Consider the following 7,025-nt stretch of genomic DNA (forward strand, 5'->3'; position numbering starts at 1 on the left):
CAGAGGCTGCGCCCCAGCTGCTGCTCTCCCTCCCTGCCGCTCCCGGGGAGCGATCCTGGGCACGGAGTAAAACTCTGACATTAAAGAGGTGGGGGAAAGGGGAAAAAAAAAAAAAAAAAAAAAAAAAAGAGAAAAGAAATGTTGCTCTGGGTCCTTGAGGAAACTAGCTGGTTTTCTGGGGGTACACAGTTGTTTTTTCATGCTTCATTTGCTCCTTAGCCTGATAGACTGCATTAATCAGTTTTATTTCCATTGATAGAGAAACCTCGTCTGCTCTGTTCGAGCTACAAAGAATCCTGCAAGCTTTTGTGAAAGTGCAAATCAGTTTAGGCAATTATCATACCAGGAATATGAAGGGGAAAGAGGAGGCATTGCCCAGTGGTCTCCTTTAATCTCTTAATCCGTGGATCCAGGGGGGCTAGTTGGACATAATTTAGGACAATCTGACTACCCTTTACACTGTGATAAGGCGAAGTTACAATGCATCGCAAAAATACGAGCTTTGTTAAACATACTGCCTTGAAAAGTTAAGATTAGACATTCTGTGCACGTGTTGGCTCTATCGGGTACTATGTAAATTTAATTTTTTTAAAAAATATCCGAGATTTTTTTTAGTTTTTTTTTTTTTTAGCATCTCTTCTTATACAATCCCGGTGACTTTCCATTCACTTGTGCTACAAATATGAGAGAGGCCCAGTCAGGGTTAGGACGCATGTCGCAATGCAGTCCCTTCCATTTAAACCCAGGCTAATTATTTAGTAGAGCTATTCCCAAGGTAAACTTCTCGTCGCGTTTCTTCCCTCCTCGAACAGCTGATGGTGCAGATCTCGAAACCAAGCAGGACGCACATTTCTCCTGAACTAGCCCGGGCTGCCTCGCTCTCCACTTCAAACCCGGGCAAATGGGCAAACATTAAACGGATTGCGGCCGAACAGCAGACTTGGGCCTTTCTAGAAATTGTTTCCCATCTTGATAAAAGGCTTATTTCTGCAGGAACCATATATTTCTTCCCCCACCTTTTTTTTTTTTTTTTTTTTTTTTTAAACCGTGAGGGAAGAGAGGGAGAGAGGGGGAAAAAATTAAGCGTCCTATGTAGCGTAACAGCAATAAAATCTTCAGAGAATGCCATTAGCTTTGAAAAAAAACCCTAAAAGCTTTATTACAAACCCAGCTTTGAAAATAGGGGGGATTAGGAGTCTGAAAGGGTCCCACAATGGTTAGAAGAAAAGGTTTCATGCTAATGAGGTTAATGCCCTTTGTATCTCAGGACTCCACAACTTCATTACTCCCTATCTCCGGCTGCACCAAGCGGCTCAGAACACTGCAATCCACTCCAGCTCTCCCCTGCCTTGCCTAGAGAAGGATTTGATAGCAGCTCTGTTCAAACTAGATAATTATATCTTTTCAAGTCGGAATTAAGATAAAGAAAGTGAAGCAAAGGCGGCTAGCCTTGATCCACTGCAAACAAATTTGGCGCACTTTCTAGTCTCTCTCCCCCTGCCTCAATAGGCAGGACAGTCAGCTTATTAGACCCTCATTTGCTTTATTAATTCATCTATTTAAAGTGGCAGGATTAGAGAGAGGGAGAGAGAGGCAGAGTCTAATGTGGGACAGTGGATGCCAGGCAACGTGGAAATATAAATATTGGCGAGATGCTATCCGAGCGGGTGTTCAAAAATACATTTTATATTAAATAACTGAGAGGGGTGGGGGAGGGAGCGTGGATTTCGGGTGGCGAATTGCAAACTCGGGCGGATTTTTACGGCTTTTTTGAAGAAAAGCTGGGGGACGGCCGCCGGGGACCGGCACTCCCTCCGGAGGACGCGTTGCCCTCTGTGCCTGGCGGGGGATTTGGCCTGCTGGTCCCTCTGGGCTGCTCAGGGGGCTGCAGGACAGGCGGGGACCCCCGCAACCCGCGGCCCGGGGCCGCTCTGGCAGCGCTGCCCGGCGGCCGCGGGTGCGGAGCGCAGCGCGCTGCCCCGCGCAGCGTCCCGGGAGCGGGGCTGCGGCTCCGAGCGGCCGAGGCTCTGCGGGCTGTCCCTCCTCCGCCGCTGGGCTCTGTCTGTCGGCCAAGGTCAGCGCATCCCGCCCCCGCCCCTCGCCTCCCCCGGCCCCTCTCAGCCCGGGGTCCCCGCCGCAGCCGCACCCGCCGGGGGCCGCATCCCCACCCTCCGCAGGACTGCTGCCTCCGCGTCCGGGACCTGACCCCTCCGGCCTTGGGTTTTTAACCCTTTCCTTCGGACACGGCCAGCGGCTCCCAGCCGGGGTTGCTTCCCACCGGTGATGATGATTTGCGCTCCCCACGCGGTGTAAGTCCGCACCCACGCAGCCCTCTCTTTGCGGCTGGACTGGGGTGAGGCCGGAGGCTTTTGGAGCCCTCGCTTTGTTGTGTTTAAACGCTGTTTATTTGCCTTCCTCCTCGGACGGATCGCGCTGTTACCTGCGAGGGCTCGGCGGAAATTAGCGGTCTCCCCTAATTAGCGCCCAGCCTCCGCATAGCCCATAGGAAACAGGCAGAGCGGCCAAGGCTGGGTTCCCTGATGAACGGGATTCTCCCAGCCCTGCTCCCGTGTCCTTCCACGGTTCATAACTGCTCGGAGCTCCTACAGCCATTGATTTACTTCTGCAAAGGGTCCCGCTGCGAGGGGGAAGCGGGAGTTTAGAGAACCTCCTGACCCCGAGCCGTAACCTCTCTCCCCGCCAGCCTCTCTCCTGGTGGGACACTCGCAGCCGGGCGAGACCAGCCCGTGGCCCACGCTTGAAACCGAAAGGGCCATTAATCACCTTCCCTGCTCGCTTTTAATCGACCTTTCGCAATTAGCGCCTGTTGCAGGATAAGCCATCCCTCCCGGTGCCCCTCGGACCCCTCTTGGCCCGGGGGGGCCGTGGCTCCCCCAGCTCCGCGGGTGTCCCCGCCAGGCACGGCCGGGAGGATGCTGAGGGCACCGCTCGCGCACCGGGCTCAGCCCCACTCGCAGGTGGCTGGCCTGGCCGGAGCAGGGAAGGCAGGATCTGCCTTCTCTCATCCTCATCCTTCTCCTTGTCCCCGCCGTGGGGCCGCTCGGCCCTGCTGCCTCGGGAGTCCCATCTCCCCGCACGGCCTGGCCGGAGCCCCGGCTGCTGCGGGGGCTCCGGGAGAGCATTTATAGACCCGCTCTCCATCGCCCACGGCTGGACCTGACGTCAGGAAGAACTTGATCTCGCCCGCTTTGCTCCTGCTTCTGAAACTGATCCTTGAAATGAGAGAACAGACTCTACACAATTCCCATGGCCTTGACATAAGGTACAGCGATAAATATACACCACTAATGAGCAATTACCATATAATCACCTTCCAATTAGCTCGCATAATGATGAATTAAACATTCTAGCCTGCTGGATTAGGTTTCTTACTTTGTATATTATTTACGAAGGCTAGCTTCTGCTGAGCACCAAATATCAAATTAGATAGGGAATTTTCAGTTGGGGGTAATTACGCATTCAGAGCATGCCCGGAGTTTTTGTCACCAGCCAACTAAAGTGTATTGGAAGGTAGTGTCCATCCTTTTCTGTCCTTCCTTTTTGATGTCTTAAAACAAAGTCCACGCTTTTCTGCCAATGCTCCGCACGTCTCCTCCCCCGTGTTAATTCTGCTTCCTTCCCCAAGGCTGGACGGACAGAAAAAGTAGCCGATTTTTTCCCTGGGACAGTTAAATAATAGGGAGCAGGCAGAGGCAGGATCCGGGGAAAGCAAAGGATCTCACAGTCCGAAGAAACCCGGCCTGTTATCCCGGACAGGTAGAAAAGCCCTGGTCCTCCGCTCGGGGTGGTGAGGACTGGCCGGGCACAGGAGGGGACATCCCCGGCACCCATACCCTGGGCTGCTCTCGCACAGACCGCAGGACACCCTCCCCCGAGTGGTTGTTTCCTTCACATTCTGGGGACAGGGCTCCAAAAAAATCGAGTCCCGGCTGTGTTTGGTCCGTCTGGGCTGAGGGAAGGGGGGGAAAGGCTTTGGGTGCCGATTCCCCCTGCATGGGAACGAGAGGAGCAACATCAGCGCCGCAGGAAGACAGAGGAGCTCGGACACTCGGGCAGCCCCAGCCCTCAGCCAGAGGGGATGGAGGGACGGCTGCTCCGGGCGGGGAGGGGGCTCGCAGCCGCCGTGTGGAAAGTGGGAACCGGTCTCGGAGCTGCTTGGCTTTTGTTGGTTTAAGCTGGACCCTTAATGTTTTCTTAATTAAGCGTTTGAGTGTGAGTAAACCTCCGCGAGGCGTTTACAGCCTGGCTATAAAGTGGGAGCGGGGGATCTCCCTGCCTCCTGCAATGCCTGAAAACATTCCTTGGGGGCTTGAAGGGGGCAGAAAGCGGCTCCGCAGGGAAAAATCCAGACTCCTGCTTGGAATTACCTTTCTAAAAGTCCTTTACCTATAAAGGAAAGGACAGACTAGTAGTATCCTCTTTCCCCGCTCCATTCTCTCCCGCCTGACACATGGAGCTCTGGAAAGTTTCAGGGATTTCCAGTCAGGAAGGGAATAGTCCAGAAGAGCAAAGATGCTCGGCTTCAGCTGCAGGTTTTTTTTTTTTTTCCTTTTCCTATGTAATTGTATTTTTTATTTAAAAAGAAATTGGGGAAAAAAAAAAAGGAAAAAGAAAAAAAAAAGGAATGAAGAATTCGAGACCATTTCTCCCAGTGAAAGTGTTGTCTGAATGAGTATTGGTGACCTGGACCCAAATAAACTTAGATAAGGTGTGGAAACTCATCTGTCAAAGCTCGCACGTCTAGAAGCAGCAGCTGATCCAAGCCTGACTCGCGAGAAGCTGCTGGATTCCGGTGTTTTTGTGGAGTTACACTCATAGCTTTATCAGTATTTGAACAACCTTTTTGTGGTTTTGCTGTGTTCTCAGAACGCGCGGAGTCCCGACTTTCTCCTCAAGGCCGGAGAATACAAGCACGGCTGTTATTTTATCTTTAGATCAGCAAGTGGGTATCAGAGGCAGGGAAGAAAGTGCATTCTTGTGGGTTGCGAGACTGAGATATTCCCAGATAAACTCTTCTGTGATCTCATTTATAATCCACGCGATCACGGCTATTTTATTTGGCATACATGTGTCGGGAGGAGGCGTTTGCTGTGATGGGAAGTTTAGGATCCAAATATGATTTAAAAACCTTTTTCAGAGAGTTATCTCCTGTGCCATCCTGCTCGTCCCAGTAAGCACGTTGTCTTTTTGTAGCCCTTACCTGCTTCTCTGTGGGCTGCCAAATATCTGCTCAGAAACAAGGAAAAGAGAGGGAAGGGGAAGATGTGATTTGGAAGAGTAAAGGTTGTTCAAATAAACCATGGAAAGGTATTTTCATAAGAATAACGTTATTTTATTTAAATTCCCCTGGAATGCAAAATAATAGAAAGCCCTGCACTGACTAAAATCTGCAAGGAAACAGAGAGGAAAGGAAAAAGAGAGAAAAATAAATAAAGATGAAAAAATGTGTGCAAGAGATAGGAGGAAGAGAGAAAAAAAAGAGAGGAAGGAAGGAAGGAAGGAGGAAGGAAGGAAGGAAGGAAGGAAGGAAGGAAGGAAGGAAGGAAGGAAGCAAGGAAGGAAGGAAGGAAGGAAGGAAGGAAGAAGGAAGGAACGGAACGCAGGACAGGATAGTGAAGGACAGGAAGGACCAGGCGAAGGAAGGAGGAACGGACAGGCAGGACGGAAGGAAGGAAGGAAGGCGTAAGGAAGGACGGAAGGACAGGAAGGAAGGAAGGACAGGAAGGACGGAAGGAAGGACGGAAGGAAGGAATGACGGAAGGAAGGAAGGAAGGAAGGAAGGAAGGCAAGGAAGGAAGGAAGGAAGGACAGGAAGGAAGGAGGAAGGCAGGAAGGAAGGAGGAAGGCAGGAAGGCAAGGAGGAAGGCAGGAAGGAAGGAAGGAAGGACGGAAGGACGGAAGGAAGGAAGGAAGGAACGGAAGGAAGGACGGAAGGACGGAAGGAACGGAAGGAAGGAAGGAAGGACGAAGGAAGGAAGGAAGGAAGGAAGGAAGGAAGGAAGGAAGGAAGGAAGGAAATGTCGTGTGTAAGTAGAAGCCAAGGTCCCAGTGTGGGACTGAACAAAACAGGGACATTGTCAGGAGTGTGGGCGGAAGGGCCGTGAGTTCAGGGTCGGACCGACTTGGAAATTCCCCCCAATTTGTCTTTAGGAGAGTGAAGGGCTGTCGGAAATCCGCTTTCTTCCCACATTGTGGCGATGTCCTGAGAGATGGGGGTCGGTGTTTTCCCTGTCAGATAAAAGCCCTGCTGGGCAAAGCGAAGGGTCCCGGCGGGCGGGGAGCGGTGTCACCAGTGCAGCCCCCGAGGACACAGCAGGGCAGGGCTGCCCCTCTGCCGGGGCCTTGTCTCTCTCCCCAGTGGGCGCTTCTCCTACCCGAGCGCCCGATCCCGGCCTTGGAAAGGCAGGAAGGGAGAGCGCGGGCTGCCCGGGGTGGGCAGCCGTGTCCTGCGTGGCGGGGACCACCTTCGGCTGCCACCCCGCGCATCGCCATGGAAACCGCCGCAGCTGCACATCGCAGTTCCAGGAAGCTCAGCCCCGGCTGCCCCGGCTGGGACCTGCCAGGGACCCCCCCCCAGCCGCCCTGCCGCTCTCGGGACCCGAATCGACTTTCCCCCGCCTCGTCCGTCGGTGGGCAGGAGCACGTCTTGAGAGAGACTGCCGGGAAGAGCCACTCTGGCTCCTTTTCCATCCTGACACGAGGGTCAGAGAGAGGCGAGGGGTGGCTTTGAGCTGGGCGGCAGCGAACGGGGACTGACAGCGGCCAACAACCCTCTCTCGTCCCCGCCTTGTTGGGGCGACCGCGGGACAGGATGGAGATGCGGGCCGGCAAATACGGGCCCAGAGCTTGTCCCTGCCCTCCTCTACCATCGCTTAAGCTTCGCCCTTCCCAGCCAGTGACTCCCTGTCGCCCCAGGGTCCCTGTCCCCGCACCCGGATGCGCCCAGAGCAGCCGGAGCTACAGCCCCGGCCCGGCGCCCCCTCCTCCCGTGGAAAGTGGCTGCT

Source organism: Serinus canaria, chromosome 6 (genome assembly GCF_022539315.1).
Source record: "Serinus canaria isolate serCan28SL12 chromosome 6, serCan2020, whole genome shotgun sequence".
Lineage (NCBI taxonomy): Eukaryota > Metazoa > Chordata > Aves > Passeriformes > Fringillidae > Serinus > Serinus canaria.